Raw genomic sequence first — 24,463 nt, forward strand, 5'->3', positions numbered from 1 at the left:
CTGATGAAATGCATCCCAGAATACTCAAGGAGCTGACTGAGGAGATATCTGAGCCATTAGCGATTATCTTTGAAAAGTCATGGAAGACAGGAGAGATTCCAGAGGACTGGAAAAGGCAAATCTAGTGCCCATCTATAAAAAAGGAAAATAAAGACAACCCGGGGAATTACTGACCAGTCAGCCTAACTTCTGTACCCGGAAAGATAATGGAGCAAATAATTAAGCAATCAATTTTCAAACACCTAGAAGATAATAAGGTGATAAATAACAGACAGCATGGATTTGTCAAAGGACAGCTTACTTTGACAGGGTAACCTGACAGCTTGCTTTGACTGGGTAACAAGTCTTGTGGATAGGGGGGAAGTGGTAGATGTGGTATATCTCAACTTTAGTAAGGCTCTTAATACGGTCTCGCATGACTGCCTCACAAACAAATTAGGGAAATACAACCTAGATGGAGCTACTATAAGGTGGGTGCATAACTGGTTGAGAAATCATTCCCAGAGCGTAGTTATCAGTGGTTCACAGTCATGCTGGAAGGGCCTAACGACTGGGGTTCCACAGGGATCGGTTCTGGGTCTGGGGTTCTAGTCAATATCTTCATAAATGATTTAGATAATGGCATAGAGAGTACACTTATAAAGTTTGTGGATGATACCAAGCTGGGAGGGGTTGCAAGTGCTTTGGTGGATATGATTAAAATTCAAAATGATCTGGACAAACTGGAGAAATGGTCTGAAGTAAATAGGATGAAATTCATTGAGGACAAATGCAGAGTGCTCCACGTAAGAAGGAACAATCAGTTGCACACATACAAAATGGGAAATGACTGCCTAGGAAGGAGCACTGTGGGGTCATAGTGGATCACAAGCTAAATATGAGTCAACAGTGCAATTCTGTTGCAAAAAAAGCAAACATCATTCTGGGCTGTATTAGCAGGAGTGTTGTAAGCAAGACACAAGAAGTAATTCTTCCGCACTACTCCACGCTGATTAGGCCTCAACTAAAGTATTGTGTCCAGTTCTGGGCACCACATTTCAGGAAAGATGAGGACATAATGGAGAAAGTCCAGAGAAGAGCAACAAAAATGATTCAAGGTCTAGAAAACATGACCTACGAGGGAAGATTGAAAAAAATGGGTGTGTTTAGTCTGGAGAAGAGAAGACTGAGAGGGGACATGATAACATGTTGGGATGAAGGTTCTGCCCCAGGGACCGCGCTGCCAGGCCAGAATCGCTCCCTCCCACTCTGCGCGCAGTTTGTCGGGCCTGGTGCTGCTACCTGAGCCCTGCTGCATGAGCCTGGCTTGGTCTTCAACAACTGCAGCCCCTGGTAGAATCCCCCCCAGTCCTTCCTCCTCGGTGGCTGGGACTCCCAAACAGCATCAGCACGATGGTTTATTGACCAACTTCCTGGTCTCACACACACACACACAAACACACACCCCGTAGCCCTCCCAGGCACTTATACAGAGCAGCAGGTGCCGGTGCTCGGTGCTCACTCTGCTGCCAGCTCTGCAGGAATCCAGGTGGGCACATGCCAGCCCCTCTCTGCACCCTACAGGGTGCCAGTCTCCATGGATCAGCTCTGCCCCCAGCACAACTCTTCTCCCCGCAGTCCCAGCTGGTTAGGTGTTATTACAGCCGGGGCCAGCGCCAAGGCTGCTGCTCTAGGGGCTGCCATGGGGACCCAGGGAGCTCAGGGGGAAGGAGGGTCTGGACAGGGCTGGGATGCTGCCCTCAAGTGACAGGTTGGGCTTGGAGCCTGGTGCAGCCTGAATGCAGGGGGATCTGCTACCCAGGGGCTCTGGGGGTGTTTGGCTCCGGCCCAGCAGCGCCCCTTCCTGGGGGAGTCAGGCCGGCTCTTATGGGTGCATTTCCCCACAGGGCTGAGCAAGAGGAGGAGGATGCTGCTGACACAGGTTATGTGGTTCTCAGCGCTCTGCACCGCGGCGTTCGGTGAGTTCGGATCCCCCGGGCAGGGAAGTGGGAAGGGCCGGGAATCCCTGGCACAGCTGAGAATGGAGGGAGCAGAAACCCACAAGTGGGAAATTAATGATGGAGAAGCCCTACTAACCTGTCCCCTGCCCTGACACCCGGGGCTGGATCTGCCCCAGCAGAGCCAAAGATGCCCATTGTCTCCTGTCCAACCAATCCCTCCATGAGGCAGGGCTGGATCGTCCCCTGCTGCCCGTTCCCAGAGCCCTAGAGTTCATCAGCTCAAGGGACAAGGACCCTCTCCCTGCCCACAGGGAGCTGACCCTAGAGTGTCACACACCTTTGCTGGATCCTGCACTTGGCCTCAGTGACATCCAGTGGCAGCGAGTTCCACTGGCTGATTTTGCACAATGAGCCTTTTCTCAGGGTCAGGTCCAGTTTCTGGTACACTGGGCTCAATCCTTCACACCCTGTCTCTGAAGGGACCTAGCAGGAGTGACAAGGAGCTCAGCAGTGGGAGACAACAAGCACCAGAGGCCTGAAGAGCCTCCCAGATGCAGAGAGAGCAGAAAGGCTGCAGGCAGAGACAGGCAATGGGGATGCAAATGACCGGAGGGAGCAGAGGGGACGGGTGGGTGCTGAGCCACACACCCTGGGCGGGAGCTTCCCCAGCCTGGGCTGAGTTCAGAGCACCAGCCTCACCGCCATCTCCAGCCCAGCCCTTGCTTGGCCTCCCTCCAGCCTGGCCTGGCTCCCTGTTCACCCCTTTGGTGCCAGGGGCGGGTGCAGCTACATGGTGAGCAGGCTCCTGGCCAGGCCTCTCTCCAGGCCCATCACATTTAACGCAGGGGCTGCACGTCCTCCCTGCGCCGTGCACGGCCTTTGCTGGCCCCCACCCCTACCCCATTGCCGCGGCCCCAACCCACTCAGAGCACCAATCCTGGGCCCAATCCTGCAGCGTGGGCTGGGGCAGGTGGGGGGCACCCACATTAACCCAGCCCTTTCTCCCTTCCCCTGCATGGCACAGGCTGCCCCACCATCATCACCCACTCCCAGTGGAGGGCCCGGGCCCCAAGAAACAGGGTCCAGCTGAGCACCCCAGTGCCCTACGTCATCATCCACCACAAGGCAGGGAGTTCCTGCATCTCACAGGCTTCCTGCAGCCAGCTGGTCAGGGGCATCCAGAACTACCACATGGACTCAAAGGGCTGGGCCGACATTGGCTACAAGTGAGTGGGGCGAGGTGGGGTGGAGGCTTCCCCACAGCTATGGGGGAGACTCAGGGCCACTGCCTCCAGGCAGACACAGGAGGCAGCAGAGACCACAATTGGGGGAGAGCTGGGGGACAGGAGGTGTCTCCATAGAAGAGATTTTATTTTTATATCTAATATTTTTAGCTGAAAAGAGGGAATCGGGGAGGGTGCGCTCAGAGCCCCAGCTATGGTGGGGAGAAATTGGAGGGCCACAGAGCTCCCTGGCATGGGGTGAGAATGGGACCCTGGCATAAGGGGAGGGGCAGGGAGGCTCAGAGTCCCTGGCAGGGGCAGTTTGGGGAGAGGCTGAGGGAGTCCCTGAAGAGCAGGGGATAGATGGGACGGGGAAATCATGGAGCTGGTGGGGGGATGGAGGGCCACAGGGAGCCCCTGCATTGTGCCAGGAGCTCAACCGACAGACACTGCGCGGCCTGTACCCTGCTCACCTGTGACACTGCCCCATGCCGGTGTTATCGACGCCTTTCCCTGGGGCGGCCTGACGCCCTGGAATGAAAACCTGGCTGGAGATTTTGCTCCCTGAAATGTTTTGAGATGGTGACGGCGGGGGATGGAAACCCAGCTGGGAATTTCCTGCAGGGCAGCGGGTCCCAGCGCTGTTCTCTTGCCCCACATCTGGGCCTGCTAGAGCCCTCGCTCGCCCCCCAGCTGTGTCCTGGAGGGGTCCAGGGCTGTTTCCATAAAAGGAGTTACACACCGCGCCACCTAATAGCCAAACGGTACAATACAGGTTAGCCCCCCCACCCCATTCATCCCTTTCCTCAGTGGATCTTTATCTGCATGGCAGAGGATTGAGCTTCTAGCTCTGATAATCCCAGGTTTAACCCAGGAAGAGCCAGGGACAACTCTGGGGGAACTGCTGGGAGCGATGGGGAGGGGAGGCTGCAGCCGACATGCCTGTGCGGGTCTCACACTGCGCTCTGCCTGCAGCTTCCTGCTCGGTGAGGACGGCAGAGTCTACGAGGGCAGAGGCTGGAGCACCGTGGGGGCCCATGCAAAAAGCTGGAACCATAAGTCGCTGGGATTCAGTTTCCTGGGCACCTTCTCCAGTACGTGGGTCCCGTCTGTACGGATCTCTCCAGCTAGGCCCCGAGGAGAGATGGGAATCCCTCCTGTACGCTCCCACCCACACCTGCTCTCCCCTGCTGACCTGACACCCAGGGCAGGGGGCTAACTGAACTGGCCTCATCACCATCCCGCTGGGTTCCACCACTGTCAAGCTCCCCCTCCGTGGGGCACCGGGTTGGGGCATGGGGGCCAGGAGAGGGTGGGGGAAGGGGGAAGGAGAGGGACCTTGGCTAAGCAAATGCAATGGAGGAGGAGAATGCAATACCTAACATAATGTGTGGGGGAGGGAGAGTGACCTTGACGTGGCCAATCGAGAGTGTGGGCAGAGGGGGGTTATTTATTCGGGCCACAGTCACATCTCCTGAGTAGCAGACAGGCCAGGGTGAGATTAACAGAAGGCTGCTGTGTCCTGCAGGCAGAGTCCCCAGCGCTGCCGCCCTGAATGCCTCCCAGAGCCTGATCCAATGCGCCGTCAACAGGGGCTCCCTAAGCAGCAGCTACACCCTGAAGGGGCATCGCAACGTGAACGCGACCGAATGCCCCGGGAACGCCCTCTACAGGGTCATCAGCCGGTGGCCCAGGTTCAAAGCCAAACCCTGAGTCCCTGCAGCCTCGGGGCAGCCCCTGCGCACATCGCTGACCCCACCCGCGGCTTCTGCCTGCTCGAGCAGCACCTCCTTCCCCCAGCAGGGGGCAGCCTCCCACTTCTCGCCCACCTGCTGCCTCCTGGGGCCCAGACAGCAGGGATCTGAGAGTTGGGGTTACGCTCCCATCTCCCCTGGGCTCTGCTGCCCTTCCCCCCAGGGCTCAGATTTCTAATGGCGTTTGGGAGCCACCTGCCGCCCCCAGGCTGCTTCCTTCAGCAGACGCCAGGCCTACCCCTCGCTGCTGCCCGGGACTGGCATGTCAGTTCAGCCCAGGCCCTGGAATCCCACAGAAATTGGTCGCTATTTACCGCACCCCACAAAGGGAACCCAAGTGTCCCTGAGCCCTGACCCTCAGCTCTGCCTGGCCTCCGTAAGGTCTGGCTCCCAAAGCTTTCAGCTCTAGCACCTTTCACCCCGACAGTACATTCCCGCCAGCCTCTCTCACCGAGGGGGGCAAAGTGTTTGGATCTTCACACAGCAAGTGCCTGGGAAGGACCCGTTGGGTGGTTCACAGAGTCCCACAAAGGGGTTTTTAATTCAAGTGCAATTTGCTTTTAACTCAGCGTCCCTGTGACTTAGCGCTTGCTTTGCTTGGGAGCTACTGAGCAGTGAGAATAAACCAGCTTCCAGCACATGAAAAGTTGAAGCGCGTGAATCATTTAATCTCCTGTTAAACCATAACCACCCCCCGCTGCTAGGCTGGGCTGGGAGAGCTCAGAGGGCGAGATTATGGTCTGTCAGAGCGGCATTAAAATGCCCCCTTATGCCAGGTGCTCTACACACAAAGCGTGAGACAGACACTCCTTGCCCTAAAGAGCTGACAGTCTAACTAGACACAAGGTGGGAGGGGAAACTGAGGCACAGGGATGGAAAGAGGGACTTTTCCAAACTCACAGGCCAGTCAGTGGCAGAGCAGACAACGCCCCCCATGGCTGCAGTCCAGCGCTTGGCCCACTAGGCTATGCTGCCTCTCAATCCAATAATCAGGAAAATAAGGAAAAAATGGAAAGGATTATGGGACACAAGAGCCCCACCCAGTGGGCACAGGGACACCACAACCAGCCGTGTTTGGGATGTAAGTAAAGTTCTCAGTGTGCGCCTCACCTATCCCAGGCCTCCCCCCCAGGTCCTGGCTCCACTGCGGTGACATCACGGGTCAGACACCTGCCCTGGTGGTGGCCACGGACCCTCAGGCTCAGGAGGAGTGACCCTTCTCCCTAGCATCAGCCACCCCCCATCGGGGTCACACACCCCTCCGAGACAGCCCGCAAGACTTCTTGTCTGGCCATGTCTCTGTGCTGGGCCCTCTGCCCAGGTCCCCCTGGCTGTCTCCAGCTGCTTGCTGTGCTTGGCTGTAGGGTACCGTGTGATATGGCCAGCGCCCACTCTCCCAGCTCTGGGTCCACGGCTCCCCTTGCAGCTCGGCCCTGGTTTCCCATTGGCGCAGCTGGTCTGTGCTGCTCCAGCTCCCAGCTCTGGCCTGCTCCAGCCCAGCTCGGCCCCCTGGCTCTGCTCTGCCACCAGCCCGGCTGCACTCCCCTTAGCTCTGCCCTGCTCTGCCTCAGACTGCCCCAGCTCACACAGAGGATGGACCCCCAGGCTCTTGACTCTCTCATTGGTCTACTGCCCTGTCATTTGAACTAATATAGAGCGTTGGCAGCTCCCCATTGGCCCTGGGTACTGTCAGTCTGAGGATCCTGATTTCTCTTCGGCCCTTCCCCTCTCTCCTGGTGTTGGGACAGGGCAGAGATTGGGGCGAGATTGTGGAGGTGGGCAAAACCAGATTCCTCCTACCACTAGCTAAAATCCATGTGGTGTGGGAAGATTTGGAAAGTGTTTTGACTGAGGGGGTAATGGAGCACCCCCTAGTTTACCTGCGTCTTGGTAATAATTTTTTCTGTGTAGCTTTAGGTTAAGGTATTTGCCTGCAGCAAGAAGGAATTTTATTCTGGGACCCCTGAGGAAAAGGATAAGGTCACTGGAACTGCTAAGAGAATGGAAGAGAATCTCCTTGATTCTTCTGCAGCATGGGGAAGCCACATGTTTCTAGGTGGGAGGTTGATCGAGACCAGGTCCTGCAATGTAGCTGGAGGTAACACCACATCAGGAAGGGATGGGGGTGTACTGCTGGCCAAGGAGAGAACTGTCGAGGTGCGACGATGCGGTTCTGGCGGGACTCAACTGAGAGTGCCAATTCAGGACCAGTTGCTTAAACAGGGCAGTTACAGCCCTAGGCTGGGGTTTTTCCACCTCTAAGGCAAACCAAACCAGCCAGACAAAGAGGACTTTAGTTTCACCCCACTGGCTAACCACAAGTCACACAAGCAATTTCCTTAGACATTCCAGTCTCCCAGTATCCCCACCAATGCCACTCGTCCTCGGGATGAATGGTTATGAGAACCAACACCCCAATAAAAGAAAACGGCTCTCTCGATCCCAAAGAATCAAGCCCCAGACCCAGGTCAATATACAAATCAGATCTTTCTCACAAATCACACTGTTGCCAATCCTTTAGAACCTAAAATCTAAAGGTTTATTCATAAAAGGAAAAAGATATAGATGAGAGCTAGAATTGGTTAAATAGAATTAATTACATACAGTAATGGCAAAGTTCTTGGTTCAGGCTTGTAGCAGTGATGAAGTAAACTGCAGGTTTAAATCAAGTCTCTGGAGTACATCCCCCGCTGGGATGGGTTGTTCAGTCCTTTGTTCAGAGCTTCTCTTTGTAGCAAAGTTCCTCCAGAGGTAAGAAGCAGGATTGAGGACCCTAGGGAGATGAGGCATCAGCCTTTTACAGTTTTTTTCCAGGTGTAAGAACCTCTTTGTCCTTACTGTTGAAAATTACAGCAAAATGGAGTCTGGAGTCACATGGGCAAGTCCCTGCATACTTTGCGGAGTTACAAGGCGTATCTGCCTTCTCTCAGTGGGTCAATTGTATAGCTGATGGTCCTTAATGGGCCATCAAGCAGGCTAGGCAGAGCTAACACCAACTTGTGTGGGGTGTCACCCAGAAGCACAGCACAAATTTAAAATACAGACAGTATATAAAGTCAATACTCATAACTTCAACTACAAAATGATAGACATACAGACAGCATAATCATAACCAGCAACCCATAACCTGGTCTTACACACCTTATATGACCCTTTACATAAGATTTGGTGCCACTACAGGACCTTGGTTGCAACCATGTTCTATATTGTCCCAGATTATATCAATAACGTCACACCAGATTGTTAGCTGCCAGCAGGATGCTGGTAAACTAGGGACAGATCCCACTCTAGGGACCATAGGGAGATGTGTCCCAGAGGAAAGGCCAGGGTGTCCCAGAGGAGAGCCCAGGGAATGGTGATTGGATCTCAGAAACCACTGAGGTGGGTGAGGATTCCTGTGACTCTGTAACACAGGGAAGCAGGGTGATTCCAAGTATGAGAGGGGCTGAGACTAGCTCCTTTCCAAAAAAGAAAAGGCAACATGCCCTGAGGATCGGAGGCAGGAGAGGTGTTGTCAGGGATTAAGGAAACTGTCCCAGTTCTTAGCTAGCAGAGTTTTGCAGCTGAAGAAGGGATGGACCCCTTCCTAGGGAACACAGAGATGTGTCTTAGAGGCAGGCCAAGAGGAGGAAACTGGGGATGGAATAGTGGGAGGACAGGAATGTCTCCTCATTGGTCACTTGGGAGAGGATGCCCAGGGCCAAATGGCTGAGTCAGCATCTGTGCACCCAGGCACTCAGCCTGTGACCCAGGTTTTGAGAGGGAATTGTGTAACCGAACTCCTGGAGGGGAGCAATCTAGATGTTGCCCAGGCTAATAGGGTTGAGAGTTTACACTGCCTGCTTATATTTTATTTTCCTTTGGTAACTAACTCTAACTTTTTGCCTATCACTTAAAATGTATCTTTTGTAGTCCATACACGTCTTTGACCGTTCATCTTACCAGTGAGTTTGCCTGAAGTTTCTGGCAAATTGCAAAGGTTACAAAGCCTGGTGTATATCCACTTTCCATTGATGAATTGGTGAACCAATTAATAAATCTGCATGGCTCATCTTGAGCAGTGCAAGATGGTATTTTCCTGAGGCACAGTGCTGGGAACTGGGGGGATTGGGCTGGTGCCTTTCTCTCCCTGATTCACGAGTGGCTCTGGGAGCATTCATGCAATCTAGCTGGGTGTAGGGTCCACATGCGGTTGTGCTGAATGATAACAGGGCCTGGAGGGCTTTGACAGAGAGTGAAAACACCCAATGAACCTGCTAGAGAAGTAGAATCAGAACCCACTGACCCCAGCGATTCCCATCACTCCAAAAATCCACAACTGGGACCATTTACGTCCTGCATACAATGAGGCAGACGATATTGCTGAATATCTGACTACATTTGAAAGGCTGTGTCTAGTGCATGAAATGCCTGATGCCAAGAGAGTTCCTACCCTGATTGCAGAATGAACTGGTGAAGTCTGAATGTGTTCAATGAAATGCCCATAGAGGATGTAACACAAGGGAGCCGTGTGCTTCCAAGTACGGGAGGGGCTGTGACTAGCTCCTTTCCCAAAAAAAGGCAACATGCCTTCAGGATCAGGGGAAGGAGAGGTATTGTCAGTGATTAAGGAAACTGTCCCATTTCTTAGCTGGCAGGGTTTTGCAGCCGAAGAAGGGACGGCCCCCTTCCTAGGGAGCACAGAGAGATGTGTCTGAAAGGGGGGCCCTGAGGAGGAAACTGGGGAAGGATAGTGGGAGTACAGGACTGTCTCCTCCTTAATCACTTGGGAGAGGAGGCCCAGGACCAAACAAGTGAGTCAGCATCTGTGCACCCAGGCACTCAGCCTCTGTAAAGATGCAGCCGGGGGAGCCAGCTGAGGTCACTCAATTAGGGTGAACTGCAAACAGAACGGGGCAAACAAACCCCAAACGCTGGTGGATATTCCAGGATTTGGGTGTACTAAGCCAGCACAAAACAGCTTCTGTATTATCTCACTGGTTATGCAGAAATCCCAATAATGCAGTTCCCTTAAAGTGCCCAGCCTCTGGTCTTCATCCAGACACACATGTCAGATATGATGATTACTGAAAATTTCATCTCATCATATAAAATAAAAGGTTCTTCCAACCCCAAAGGATCAGCCACACACCCAGGTCCAATTATAACTTAGATTTTACCCAAAATACATGCTTATACGCAATTCTTGTTAACTAAAATTTATTTAAAAAGAAAAGAGAAAGAGTGTTGGTTAAAAGATCAATATACATACAGACTTGAATTCAGATACATAGCAGAGATGAGTCTGTAGTTGCCAAAAGTCCTTTTGGAAATAGTCCACAGGTTATAGTCCAATGTCCATATTCAGGGTAACTCCACAATTCTTATGGCTTAAGGTTTCCCTCTCTTGAAACCCAAAGCAGATCAGAAATGAAGAAGGATCTTGTCCCAAGGCTTTTATACCTTTTCCAGCAGCCTTATTTTCTTGGCCTGAGAAAATAAGCTTAATCTTCTGTCTCCCAACCATCCTGGCAATTAGCCTAGTGTAATTTATCCATTAAACAGTTCATATACAGTTTATCTAGGGTGACCAGATGTCCCGATTTTATAGGGACAGTCCCGATACTTGGGGCTTTTTCTTATACAGGTGCCTATTACCCCCCACCCTGTCCCGATTTTTCACACGTGCTGTCTGGTCACCCTAACTTTATCACAACCTTCAAAGAGACGTATAAACAATAATACTATTTCATGCAAGTGTCATCATAAATGTCAATATTCCTTTTTTGATCTTTGAATCAAAGCTATAGCAATATACCAGACTTGTTTGCTTACATCACAACAGCTGAGCAAACCCCGACCCTTCTATCCCTAACAAAGCAGGCTGCATTTCAAAGCTCTATTCACTTACCTATCTTCCTAACCAGTCTTTGAAGTTCGTCCACGGGTCAGGTCAGTCTGTGTGAGTTAATTAACTTTTTCTGGCCCTTTCAGTGAGATAGTATATTACACTCATAACATCACAGCCTGTGACCCAGGTTTTGAGAGGGAATTGTGTAACAACCTCCTGGAGGGGAGCAGTCACACAGCTGACTTCTCAGGGACAGTGAAAGGGGGGACAGAGGCTATCCAAATCCAGGTCCCAGTTTTTCAGGATGCTGTTTCTGAGAAATGTTTGGAATGTAACTGTGTCTTTTTAAACCAAGATGCAGCTCGAATGCCAGCGACAGCAGAAGAGTTGACACCAGAAAATTGCCAGGTGGTGGTTTGTGAGAATGCAAATGACCCGAATGACGGAGGGAGGGTGTGTCTTCCCCCAGGTTGGTGAGACACAGAAATCAGCTGTGGAAAAACTGCTGGGAAAAGTTACATCTGATCAAAGGGTAACCGCTCGTAGCCCAGAGAGCACTGATCACAGCCCTCTAGGACAGTGGTTCTCACACTTTTGTACTGGTGACCCCTTTCACATAGGAAACCACTGAGTCAGACCATCCCCTCCCCTTTATAAATTAAAAACACTTATTTATATATTTAACACTGTTATAAATCCTGGAGGCAAGTGGGGTTTGAGGTGAAGGCTGACAGCTCACGACCCGCCATGTAATAACCTCGTGACCCCCTCAGGGGTCCCAACACCCAGTTTGAGAATCCCTGCTCTAGGAAAAGGGGGTAGGGAATGACTCAGTGCTGGGAGGGGGAAACACCATGTAACCCCAAAAAGGGAGCTGGATTTTTTGCATACGTACAGTCCTGGAGTTGGGAGACAGCTCCCCAAAGGGCCACTCGATATGCAGGACCTCCTGGACCCCTCTCTTGCCCAGGGCCGCCCGGGGGGGGGCAAGTGGGGCAATTTGCCCCAGGCCCTGGGCACAGCAGGGGCCCCCACAAGAGTTTTTCGGGGCCCCAGGAGCAGGGTCCTTCACTCAGTCCGGGGGCCCCGGAAAACTCTCGCAAGGCCCGAGCCCTTGGAGCTTCTTCGCTCCCAGTCTTCACCGGTGGGGGGTCCTTCCACTCCAGGACCCGCCGCCGAAGTGCCCCAAAGACCTGTGGTGGCGGCCACCCCGCTGCCAAATTACTGCTGAAGACCCGGCTGCACTTTGGCGGCGGGTCCTGATTCGGCGGTAATTTGGCGGCAGGGGGGGTCCCCGCTGCGGGTCTTCAGGGCACTTTGGAGGCGGATCCCCAAGCGGAAGGCTCCCCTGCTTCCAAATTACCACCAAAGCGAGGGGCTTCTGCCACTGAAGACCCCAGGCCCCCGGAATCCTCTGGGCGGCCCTGCTCTTGTCAGACCCTGAGGAACCAAAATCCCAGAAACATGATTAAATTAAGAGCCCACACAGACAGGAATACTGGAAGGAAAAAGAAGCCAATAATATCCGTGTTTCACGAATGCCATAAAACATTAACAGTGATGATGATGAAGCTGCAGTTCTGTCACAGAGATCGCGGAAGTCATGGATTCTCTGACTTTCCGTGATCTCCATGACTTTCACAGCTCAGGGCAGAAGCTCCGCTCAGGCAGTCCCGAGGCAGCTGGCCCCGGGAAGCACCCAAGCAGCGGTCCCCAGGGCCTCGGAGCAGGGGTGGGCTGGGAGAAGTCAGTCCCCACGGCCAGGGCAGGGGCTAACCGTCAGCCCCCGGAATGCCACAGCAGTGATGTCCTGAGACCCCCTAGAGCAGCAGGCCCCAGGAGCTGCTAAGTTTTGTCAGTATAGTAAAAGTCATGGATAGGTCACGGGCTGTGAGTTTTTGTTTATTGCCTGTGACCTGTCCATGATTTTACTAAAAATACCTGGGACTAAATGCAGCGAAGAGTCTTGTGGCACCTTATAGCCCAGGGGTCGGCAACCTTTCAGAAGTGCTGTGTCGAGTCTTCATTTATTCACTCTGATTTAAGGTTTCACGTGCCAGTCATACATTTTAATGATTTTCGAAGGTCTCTTTCTATAAGTCTATAATATAGAACTAAACTATTGTTGTATGTAAAGTAAATAAGGTTTTAAAATGTTTCAGAAGCTTCATTTAAAATTAAATTAAAATGCAGAGCCCCCCGGACCTGTGGCCAGGACCCAGGCAGTGTGAGTGCCACTGAAAATCAGCTTGTGCGCCGCCTTCGGCACCTGTGCCATAGGCTGCCTACCCATTATAGACTAACAAATGTATTGGAGCATGAACTTTCGTGGGTGAATACCCACTTCGCTGGATGTTGCATGCTCCAATAAGTCTGTTAGTCTATAAGGTGCCACAGGACTCTGCTGCTTTTACAGATCCAGACTAACATGGTTCCCCCTCTGATATGGTGACTAAATCTTAGCCTTAATGATGATGATATTAATATGAGGAGGTGGAGTGGGGTGGGCGTGCTAAGAAACCAGTGCCCTGCCACACCCACAGGGCTCTGCCCGGCCAGAGGAGGAGCTTGGCAGGGAGCAGAGAGCAGCTCCCTTGAAAGGCACCAGCAGAGGTGAGCACAGCTGGGATCCGCAGCTCTGCAGAAGGAGCCGGGCAGCAGGCCCAGCTGATGCTCTACCTAAGCTGCTGAGGGGAAGGACTCTGGGCATTTGCAGGGTCGGAGACATCTCCTGGGGTTTGTTCAATTTTTGCTTTTCCCTCTGGCTTGAGGAGGCCGGTGGGAAGTGATCAGGGGGAGGGTGACGCAGAGCTCTCCGGGGGCAGAACTCAGATCCAGGGCTGGATTAACTTTTTGTGGGCCCTCATGGGGCAAGGCACAGGGAGGGCAGGATGGTCAGTCTCCAGAATGAAGGGCGGGCTGGGGGCAATGAGGCACAGCGCGGCGGGAGCAGCCCAGCAGGAGGGCACTGTTTACAAACCTGCAGCTGCCAGACGCACACTGGCCTGCCCAGCCCTTTGCTGCCAGCCCCTTCCCCTGGAGGGCGAGCTCGCACCGCACTGCCTCCCTGCCCAGTGCCCCATGCTTACACCCAATGCACCCTCGCCCGGAGACCTCCACCACAGATCTCTGTGCCCAGCCCTGACCCATCCCAGAGACCTCCCCCGCTGGCTTCCCACCACAACCACACAGCCCCCTGCACAACACCCCGCTTGCCCAGCGCCCCCCGCCCATAGACTTCCCCATGTCCCACCACCGTCCTCACAGTCCCACTGCACAGCACCTCATATTCCTGAGGGGATTCGGAGCCAAAACAATAATAATTCTGTGCACAATATTTTAAAATTCTGCAAATTTTATTTGTTGATAAATAAATGTGGAGGCACCAACATGACAGTGTGGCGCATGGGCCACTGGTTGCATGGAGGCGGGAGATTACCCTGCAGCCTCCCCCCACCTCACCCCAGCAGTGAGGCTGCACCCGACCTTAATGCAATGCAAGAGCCAGGCCGGCCCCAGAAATGCCCTGGAGCCCTGCCCCCCTGTGCCAGGTGCACCAGGTGTGGGTGAGCAGGCTAAGCCCCACAGCAGGATCCAAGTGCAGAGAGACTTAGTGTGGGGGGGGTCCAGGTGGGGGTAAGAGAGGTCTCTGTGGGGCATTCTGGGTGTGGGTGACTCAGTGGGAGATCTGGATGCACAGAAGCTCTTTGGGGGGTTCCAGGTGCAGGGGCAATGGGACTCTGCGGGGGATCCAGGTGAAGATGTTTGGGGCTAGCGGGAGGGGGGTCTAGGTGCTGGGGTTCCAGGTGCAGGTGGTTGGGGCTGAGTGGGGAGGGTGTCTAGGGGGCTCATCAGGGTGATACAGATGGAGGGGAGATAGGGCTTGTCAGGGTGAGGGTTCAATGGGCCTGTTTAACAGGGGGGCCCCAGCTTCTGCCAAGGGGATGCCGTATGCCGGGCTCCAGCTTCTCCCCGACCCCTACTTCCCCTATCCCCTTCTCTTCCCCATCCCATGCCCCTTCCCCACTGCCACATCTCCTTCCCATCCCACCTCCTTCCTTCACCACTGCCTTTTCCCCTTGTCCCTACTTCCCCCATCCCCCTCTTTTCCCCATCCTATGCCCCTTCCTCACTGCTCCATCTCCTCCCCAGGCTTGGAGGGCCAGGCAGAAATCCCCCCCCAGCATGAGCTGGCAGAGCGGAATGGGCTGGGGCCGGTGAGTGCAGGGCAGGTCAGACCCATGCCGCAGTCCCCCTGGATGTGTAGCTCAGGGGAGAGGGTTTGGGGGGGAAGAGCGGAGGGACTGGGGTGGAGCAGGGGTGGGAAGAGGTGGTTATGGGGAGCGAAGCAAGGGCAGGAGCAGCTTTCCCGACAGGCTCAGCCGGCTGGGGGATTGGGCTGGTCGGGGCCCATTCTGACTCTGGGCCCAGCGACATGGCACCATGGTTAACCCGGTACTGCTCAGCAAGCCGCCTTGGGGCCCTCCTGGAGCCCAAGGTGGAGGTTGGGCCAGGGCTCCCCGGCCGGGGCTGAAGGCACACGGCCTGTCGCTGACACTAGCCACTCAGGACTAGGCAGACCCACATCCCAGATTCCCAACTCTGGGGCTTTGGCCGGGTGATACCCACTCGGATACAGTCTGTCAGGCCTGGTGCTGCTACAGACCCCTGAGCCCGGCTGCAAGAGCTCGGCTTGGTCTTAAGCAACCACAGCCCCGGGTGAAATCCCCACACACACACACACGCCTTCCTCCTTGGTGGCTGGGCTCTCGCCAGCATCAGCACGATGGTTTATTGACCAACTACTTGGCCTCACTCCGTCACCCTCCCAGGCACTTATAGAGAGGAGCAGGTGCCAGTGCCCAGAGCTCACTCTGCTCCCGGCTCTGCAGGAATCCAGGTGGGCACCTGCCAGCCCCCCTGTGCACCCCACGGGGCACCGGTATCCATTGTCCAGCTCTGCCCCCCAGCACGGCTCTTCTCCCCACAGCCCCAGCTGGGCAGGGGATGTTTGTACAGCTGGGGCCAGCGCCGAGCCTGCTGCTCTAGGGGCTGCCATGGGGACCCGGGGAGCTCGGAGGGAAGGGGGATCTGGGCAGGGCAGGGTGACAAGCTCGGCTTGGAGCCCAGAGCAGCCTGAGCACCGAGGGATCTGCTACCCAGGGGATCTGGGAGTGATTGGCTCTGGCCAAGCAGCCCCCCTTCCTGGGGGTGTCAGGCTGGCTGTGATGGATGCATTTCCCCATAGGGCTGAGTGAGAGGAGGAGGATGCTGACACAGGTTATGTGGTTCTCAGCGCTCTGCGCCGCGGCGCTCAGTGAGTTCGGATCCCCCAGGCCAGGAAGGGGCCAGGGTTGGGAATCTCTGACACAGCTGAGAACAGAGGGAGCAGAAACCCACAAGTGGGAAATTAATGATGGAGGAGCCCGACTCTAGCACATGGGGCTGGACCTGCCCCTGCAAAGCCAAAGATGCCCATTGTCTCCCGTCCAGCCAATCCCTCCTGGATTGTCGCCTGCAGTCCGCTCCCAGAGCCCTAGAGTTCATCAGCCTAAGGGACGAGGCCTCTCACCCTGCCTACAGGCAGGGCCAGCTTTAGGCCGATTCCACCAATTCCCCCGAATCGGGCCCCACCCCTAAGAGGGCCCTGTGCCCAGTGAGAATCCCTTCCCTGGCTAGAGGTGCCTTTTTAATTTTTACTCACCTGGCAGTGCTCTGGGTCTTTGGCAGCACTTTGGCGGTGGGTCCTTCAGTGCTGCCAAAGACCTGGAGTGAGTGAAGGACCCACCGCCAAAGAGCCGCTGAAGACTCGGAGCACCGCCCGGTGAGTACAAGCCCAACGTGTTTCTTTACATGTGTTTTTTTTTAAGTCATCCCTGCGGGGGCCCCGTCAAAACTGTTCAAATCAGGCCCCACACTTCCTAAAGCCGGCCCTGTCCACAGGGAGCTGATCCTAGAGTGTCACACACCTTTGCTGGATCCTGCACTTGGCCTCAGTGACATCCAGTGGCAGCGAGTTCCACTGGCCGATTTTGCACAATGAGCCTTTTCTCAGGGTCAGGTCCAATTTCTGGAACATCGGGGTCCATCCTTCACACCCCGTCTCTGAAGGGACCTGGTAGGAGGGACAAGGAGCTCAGCAGTGGAAAACAACAAGCACCAGGGGCCTGGAGAGCCTCCCAATTGCAGACAGAAAGAAAGGGATGCAGTGGAGAGGAGGGTACAGGCTGGAGGGATGCAAATGACAGGAGGGGTCAGAGGAAACAGATGGGCTCGGAGCCGCACACCCTGGGTGGGAGCTTTTATAGCCTGGGGTGAGTTTGGAGCACCAGCCTCCCCACCATCCCCTGCCCTGCCTGGCTCCCTGTTTGCCCCTTTGCTGACAGCGCCGGGTCCTGCTGCAAGTCGAGCAGGCTCCATGTCAGGCCTCTCTCCAGTCCGGTCACATTTAACGCAGGGCTGTGCAACCTCCCTGTACCGTGCATGGCCTGTGCTGGCCCCCACCCCCACCCCATTGCCGTGGCTCCAACCCACTCAGAGCACCAGCACCCACATTAACCCAGCCCTTTCTCCCTTCCCCCGCATGGCACAGGCTGCCCACCATCATCACCCGCTCCCAGTGGGGGGCCCGGGCCCCAAGAAACAGGGTCCCACTGAGCACCCCAGTGCCCTACGTCATCATCTACCACACAGCAGGGAGTTCCTGCATCTCACAGGCTTCCTGCAGCCAACTGGTCAGGGGCATCCAGAACTACCACATGACTCAAAGGGCTGGGCCGACATTGGCTACAAGTGAGTGGGGCGGGGTGGGGTGGAGGCTCCCCCATAGCTATGGGGGAGACTCGGGGCCACTGCCCTGGGGCAACCACAGGGGGCAGCAGAGAACACACACAGGGGGAGAGCTGGGGGAGGAGAGGAGTATCCACAGAAGAGATTTTATTTTTATATTTAATGGTTTGGGCTGAGAAGAGGGAATCAGGGAGGGTGCGCTCAGAGCCCCAGCTACGGTGGGGAGAAATGGGGGGCCACAGAGCGCCCTGGCATGGGGTGAGAATGGGACCCTGGCATAAGGGGAGGGGGATGGGGCACAGAGGCCCAGCAGGGGGAGATTGGGAGGGGGGCTGAGGGAGTCCCTTAAGAGCAGGCAGGGGATGGGAAGGGGCAGTCATGTAGCTGGTGGGGGGATGGAGGGCCGCAGGGAGCCCCTGGGCTGTGCCATGAGCTCGGCCGACAGACACTGCGCGGCCTGCACCCTGCTTGCCTGTAACACTGCCCCATGCCGGCGCTATCGACGCCTTTCCCCAGGGCTGCTTCCATAAGGGGTGTTACAAACAGCGCCTCCTACTGGCCAAGCAACCCAATACAGATTAGCCCCTCATTTCAGTCCCTTTTCTCAGTGGGTTTTTACCTCCATGGGAGAGGATTGAGCTTCTAGCTCCGAGGGTCCCAGGTTCAAAGCCGGGCAGGGCCAGCGACGACCCTGGGGGAGCTGCCAGGAGAGACGGGGAGGGGAGGCTGCGGCCGACGTGCCTGTGCGGGTCACACACTGTGCTCTGCCTGCAGCTTCCTGATCGGTGAGGACGGCAGAGTCTACGAGGGCAGAGGCTGGAGCACCGTGGGGCACCCACGCCTCCGCCTGGAACGATATATCACTGGGATTCAGCCTCCTGGGCACCTTCTCCAGTACCTGGCCCCCTCTATACTGATTTCCCCAGCTAGGCCCTGAGGAGGGCTGGGAATCCTTCCTGCAGGGCTCCCGCCCACACCTGCTCTCCTCTGCTGACCAGACACCCGGGGAAGGGGGCTCACCCAGCTGGCCTCACCACCATCCCACTGGGCTCCACCGCTGTCAAGCTTCCCCTCTGTGGGGCACAGGGCTGGGGCATGGGGCCAGGAAAGGGAGGGGAAGGGGGAAAGAGAGGGATCTCGGCTAAGCAAATGTGGGCAGGTGGATGCAATACTGAATGCGTGGGCAGAGGGGGGTTATTTATTCAGGCCACAGTCACATCGCCTGAGCAGCAGTGCGGGGCCAGGTGCCAGGGTGAGATTAACAGGGGGCTGCTCTGTCCTGCAGGCAGAGTCCCCAGCGCTGCCGCCCTGAACATCGCCCAGGACCTGATCCAATGCTCCGTCAACAGGGGCTCCCTAAGCAGCAGCTACATCCTGAAGGGGCATCGCGACGTGAAGGCGACTGAATCCCCCGGGGAGGCCCTCTACAATGTCATCACCCAGTGGCCCAGGTTCCAAGCCTGAGTCCCTGCAGCCCCTGCACCTATCACTGACCCTTCCCGTGGCTTTCGCCTGCTCGAGCTGCACCTCCGCCCCCTAGCAGGGGGCAGCCTCCCACTTCTCGCCCACCTGCTGCCTCCTGGGGCCCAGACAACAGGGATCTGAGAGTTGGGGTTACGCTCCTGTCTCCCCCAGCACTTGGCTGCCCTCCCACCTGGGGGGCTCAGATTTCTAATGGCGCCTGGGAGCCACCTGCCTCCCCCAGGCTGCTTCCTTCCGCAGACGCCAGGCCTAGCCCCTCGCTGCCGCCTGGAACTGGCATGTTGGCTCAACCCGGTTCCACACACAGCCAGGCCCAGGGTCTTACAGCATCCGGGAGGTGGGGCCAATCCTCAGCTGAGCTCTGTGGTGACAGCCCTGCCAATCCCTGGGCAGCTCAGGGAATGTCGCCTCCGTTCCCGGGTTAAACGTCTGAACAATTCTCAATTCCAGAGTCAAATCCTCCTCTGCCCCTAGCCCTCCTGAAATCTGCAGCAAAACTTCCATCTGGAATCCCCCAGAAATTGGTCGCTATTTACCCTACCCCACAAAGGGAACCCAAGTGTCCCCGAGCCCTGACCCTCAGCTCTGCCTGGCCCCGCAGGGTCTGGCTCTCAAAGCTTTCAGCCCTAGCACCTTTCATCCCGACACTCCATTCCCACCAGCCTCTCTCACCGATGGGGGGCGAAGTGTTTGGATCTTCACATGGCGGGTGCCTGGGAAGGACCTGTTGGGTGGTTCGCAGAGTCCCACAAAGGGGTTTTAGTTCAAGTGCAATTTGCCTCTAAGCCAGTGCCCGGCGGCTTAGTGCTTCCTTTGCTTGGAGCTACTGAGCAGTGAGAATAAAGCAGCTTCTAGCACATGAAAAGTCGAAGCGCCGTGAATCATTTCATCTCCTGTTAAACCATAACCACCCCCCACTCCTGGGCTGGGCTGGGCGAGCTCAGAGGATGACATTATGGTCTGTCAGATTGGCGCTAAGATGCTCCCTTGCGCCAGGTACTTTACACACAGAGCATGAGACAGACAATCCCTGCCCTAAAGAGCTCGCAGTCTAATTAGACACAGGGTGGGAGGGGAAACTGAGGCATAGGAACAGGAAAACAGACTTTTTCAAGATCACTGGCCAGGCAGTGGCAGAGTTGGCAACAGACCCCCTGGCTGCAGTCCAATGCTCTGCCTATTAGGCTAGGCTGCCTCTCAATCCAACGGCCAGGGAAATAAGGGAAAAAATGGAAAAGGTTATGGGACACAACAGCCCCCACGGTGGGCACAGGGACACCACAACCAGCCGTCTCTGGCACGAAAGACAAGTTCCCAGTCTGCTCCTCACCCATCCCAGGCCTCCCTGCCAGGCCCTGGCTGCACTGCGGTGACACTATGGGTCGGACACCTGCCCTGGTGGCAGCCATGGACTCTCAGGCTTAGGTGACAGGACCCTTCTCCCCAGCATCAGCCCCCCTGCCCCCGCCCCATTGCAGTCACACCCCCTTCTGAGCTGGCCTGCAAAGCCTCTTGTCTGGCCACATCTCCCTACCCAGGTCCCCCTGGCTCACCCCAGCTGCTTGGCTGCAGGGTTACATGTGGCACGGCCAGTGCCGTCTGTCACTGCTCTGGGCCCATGGCTCCCCCTGCAGCTCGGCCCTGGCTCCCCATCAGCGTGGCTGGTCAGCGCTGCTCCAGCCCAGCTCGGCCCCCTGGCCCTGCTCTGCCCGACTCAGCTGCTGCACTCCCCTTAACTCTGCCCTGCCCTGCCTCAGGCAGCCCCCGGGCTCCTGACTCTCTCATTGGTCTGATTCTCTGTCAATCGGGCTACGTAGAGCATTGGCACCTCCCCATTGGCCCTGGGCACTGTTGGTCTGAGGATCCTGATTTCTCTTCGGCCCTTTCCCTTTCCCTGGGCATTGGGACAGGGCAGCCGTGCTGCTGAGCTGCGGTTTTGAGCTATTGGTGGCTGCCAGTGGTCATGGCTGGCACTGCACCCTGTGACGGCTTATTAAATCCCACAGCTGGCACTCACCAATACCCCTGTGCCCGGCAAACATGCCCCATGGGGACAGCCTGGCCCTTCCTACGCGTTCTGACTGCCAGACACTCCCCACACCCTCCTCTGCACCCACAGCTGCCAGATCCCGCCTGCCCTGGCCCGACCCGCCAGGTAAGCAGAGCCGCCAAATGCCTCTTGGCTGAGCAGCCTGCCCTGCCGTGGGACCTCAGAGTCCAGCCAGAAGTGGTGACAGGCTAGGTCCGGGTGGCTCCCTGCCCTGAGAGGGGAGAGGCCGGCAGCGAGGTGCTGACTGTCGGGTAGGTGCTGTGTCCCAGGCCTGCCCCAGCCCCCCTGCCAGGGAGTGTGACACAGCCCCCCACCTCGAGAATGAGGCTGCAGGTATCCCCAAATACCCCCTCCAACGCCCCTCAAAGCTCCCTCCGACACCCCCCAAATACCCTGTCCTGTTCCAGGACCCCCCCCCCATGTTTTTTGGGTTGGTTTTGAATTGGAGTGTCATCTCACAGCTTTGGTGCTAGTGTGGACAAACTCCTGCTGGGCCTGTTAGTATTTTTTAAAATCAAATCTGTACCAGGGATCCGTGAACACTCCCATTTGTTCTCTGATGTACAATCAATGTGTTGTTAAAAAAAACCTTTGTTTCAATAAATAGACTGGACTAGTGTGGGGCTAATTTATAAGTGGCTTTGGGCTATTAATGCAGTAGAAATCTGCCAGCCCTGCAGGGCAGCCAGAGCCCCACTAAGTGTATAGTGACATTGGCTGTCATTGAAAAGTGCTAGGAGATCTTCAGCAGAGCCAGTAGTTTTGGCACCAGTGCTGTCTGGCCCTCTGTCCAAGGCTCATTTCTGACCATGGCAGGTGTTCCTCCATCGCTGGACTAAATCCGCCTCTCCCAGAGGCACTTGTAGAACTGATAAATGAAATTGTTTTTAATTTATTAATGTAACTTCTGTTCACCATCCACACTACACTTGCCTACACTGTAACTTCTGTTCCATATTGTAATTCAAACCCCATTTTAAAACACTCACTCCATTTTGTAAAAGCTTCCTCCAACCTTCATTTTTGCAAACCCTGCTGTAATCTTATTAGTTTAGTTTAGATGTGTGAATGAGGTATGTGTGGATGACGGAATCAACCTCCAGCCCCAGCCTGTCCTGATGAGATAAAGTTCAAATACCAACGGCTGAAGACCTAGACAACAGCCCTAAACAAAGTAAGAAGCATCCACCCTAAAAAGAAAAGGACAACAGAACAACAGAAGGAAGATCAAAGCCAGGTTCAAGGTTGAAAGTCAGGCCTGCAATTGATGGGTGATCAGTCTAAACCCAGAGGCAGTGTGACACAGCAAGACCTATAGACTTTGAATCCAAACTAAAAGCCTATAAAAAAAGAAGGGTGAGATGAGAGACTCTGGGTAACATTCTGCTGCCAACATGGAAGGACATTGGTGCCTGCCCAACAGAGACCCAGCTTGTCCTTGTGCCCGGCTTTCCTGGCCAGTTAGCCGCTACAAGCTACGAACCCAAGCTACAAAATCAAGCCATGAACTTAAGCTATCTTCAGGACTGGTAACTATGCAGCAGCTGCAGAACATCTGATGGATGTATGTGGGTGTATAGGTATTAGGTATAATGTGTGTGTATAAGAATTAAGATATTAGTTATTAGTCAAAAATCAAATTGTTATCGTACTAAATGTGGTATCTTTGTCTTGCCCCCTGAAAAGATCCTGTGTAGTTTTGTCTGTACAACACACTAGCTGGGTTAACAGAAGAATTCTTTCATCAACCTAGCGCTGTCTACACCGGGGCTTAAGCAGTTTAACTACAGCACTCAAGGGTATGAATTTTTCACCTCCCTGACGGATGCAGCTGGGTCGATCTCCCTTTCAAGTGTAGCACAGACCTCAAGCCCTCTGCAGACTCAGTCAGTGTTGCTGTGTTGGTCACACCCAAGGCAGCTTCCCCTTCTCAGAGCGATGGGCTCAAGCTGGCTGCAGACTCAGGCAGCGTTGCTGTGTCGCTCAGACCAGGCCAGGGTTGGAAGGTTTTCTTTGTGACTCTGAAGGTAGGAAACTGCCTCTTCGCAGTGCAAGCCGAGATTCTATTCATACCAGCCACAGACAGGCATCCCCGGAGCCGGATCCAGACTGCACACCATATGGACACCTCTGTGCCAGAAGGATGCTGGAAGATCTTCCTAAAATTGTCAGTGCAGATGCTGCCTGGGACTTGAAAGCCCCGTCGGTTTCTCTGCGTGTATTCTCAGCAGCACCACGGAGAGGTGCAGTATTTATTACTGCCGTGAAGCCTGGAGGCTCCAAATGTGTTAGAAACAGGCTTGTCAAAATTCCCTTTTCTAAGTAACTTGAACGCATCAGATAGGCGTTTAATTGTAAGCATTTTTAAAGATTTGGCTCAGTTGAAATGTCCAGCTGCAGGACGTTACGGGGGGACTGTCGGACAGTAATTATTGAATGACGGTAGATGCTGAGATTCAAGAAGTGAAATGGAACCTAAATGGCATCCTTGGGCCAGTTTCGCTAACACAGGCAGTACAGTGTGTTTTAGCATGTTAAGGGGGGACTCAAGTTCTCAAGCAGAATTTTTCTTGAGTTGCCTTTAAACTTCAGTTTTCATCCGTGCAAATGGTTTTTTGTGGGTTTGCGTGTATACGCCGAAATCGACGCTTCCTGACATTACTGATAAAAATCGAACCATTCCAAGCCCAGCCATAAGCCAGATTCAGACTTTAAAACCCATCAGGCCTTACAGCCCCAACACTCTGCTCCCACAGCCCCTTCACTTAGTACCTTGTCTTAGAAAAGGCTTTGCAAAATCTCCTGTCTGTGCGGCCTTCAGTAATCAGGAGTCACTGCGACTCAACACCAAAATGCAGCCAACTCTACGGGGGGGACAAGGTAGGTATGTAACAAGCACATGACACAGCAGTTTAGGACAGGAAGTGAAGAATACCAGATCTAAAGCTGCAAGGGGAGTTTAAAGAGGTAGGATGGAATCACCCTGGTTAGTAACTGGTCCAGGGACAGGGGCTGACGCCCTGCATTGTGCAAGGAGAGAGAGATCTTTACCTTTAAACGACTCTGTACGCCCCCAATCTCGGTGTCTCCAGTTATGACTAATTTTGTCTCCAAACTTTTTTGGACAAATACTTCACAATTCTCAGAGCACCCCACAGCAGCGTTCTCCTGGCAAAAAGTTCCTTTTTTCGGTTCAAACTAACTTTGCATTTAAGTTAATTTATCAGAAAAAATCTAAACCAGGGCCATCCTCGCCTCTCTGTCTGTGAAGTGCCACCCCAACACAGCGGTTGTGGGGATTAACCAGTGTCTGGGAAGCATCTTGCAAACGTAGAGTCCTGTAGCATGGGTAAGGACAAATCATTTTCCAAGTAATTAAATGATCAACATGTTGC

General features: G+C 54.7%; 1 pseudogene; it reads left to right on the forward strand.

Annotated features, from left to right (window-relative positions):
* The first annotated feature begins 1,437 nt into the window (after positions 1–1,437).
* LOC127036960 (peptidoglycan recognition protein 3-like) lies at positions 1,438–19,000 on the forward strand (annotated as a pseudogene).
* Positions 19,001–24,463: the final 5,463 nt, after the last annotated feature.

This window comes from Gopherus flavomarginatus, chromosome 18, assembly GCF_025201925.1.
Source record: "Gopherus flavomarginatus isolate rGopFla2 chromosome 18, rGopFla2.mat.asm, whole genome shotgun sequence".
Lineage (NCBI taxonomy): Eukaryota > Metazoa > Chordata > Testudines > Testudinidae > Gopherus > Gopherus flavomarginatus.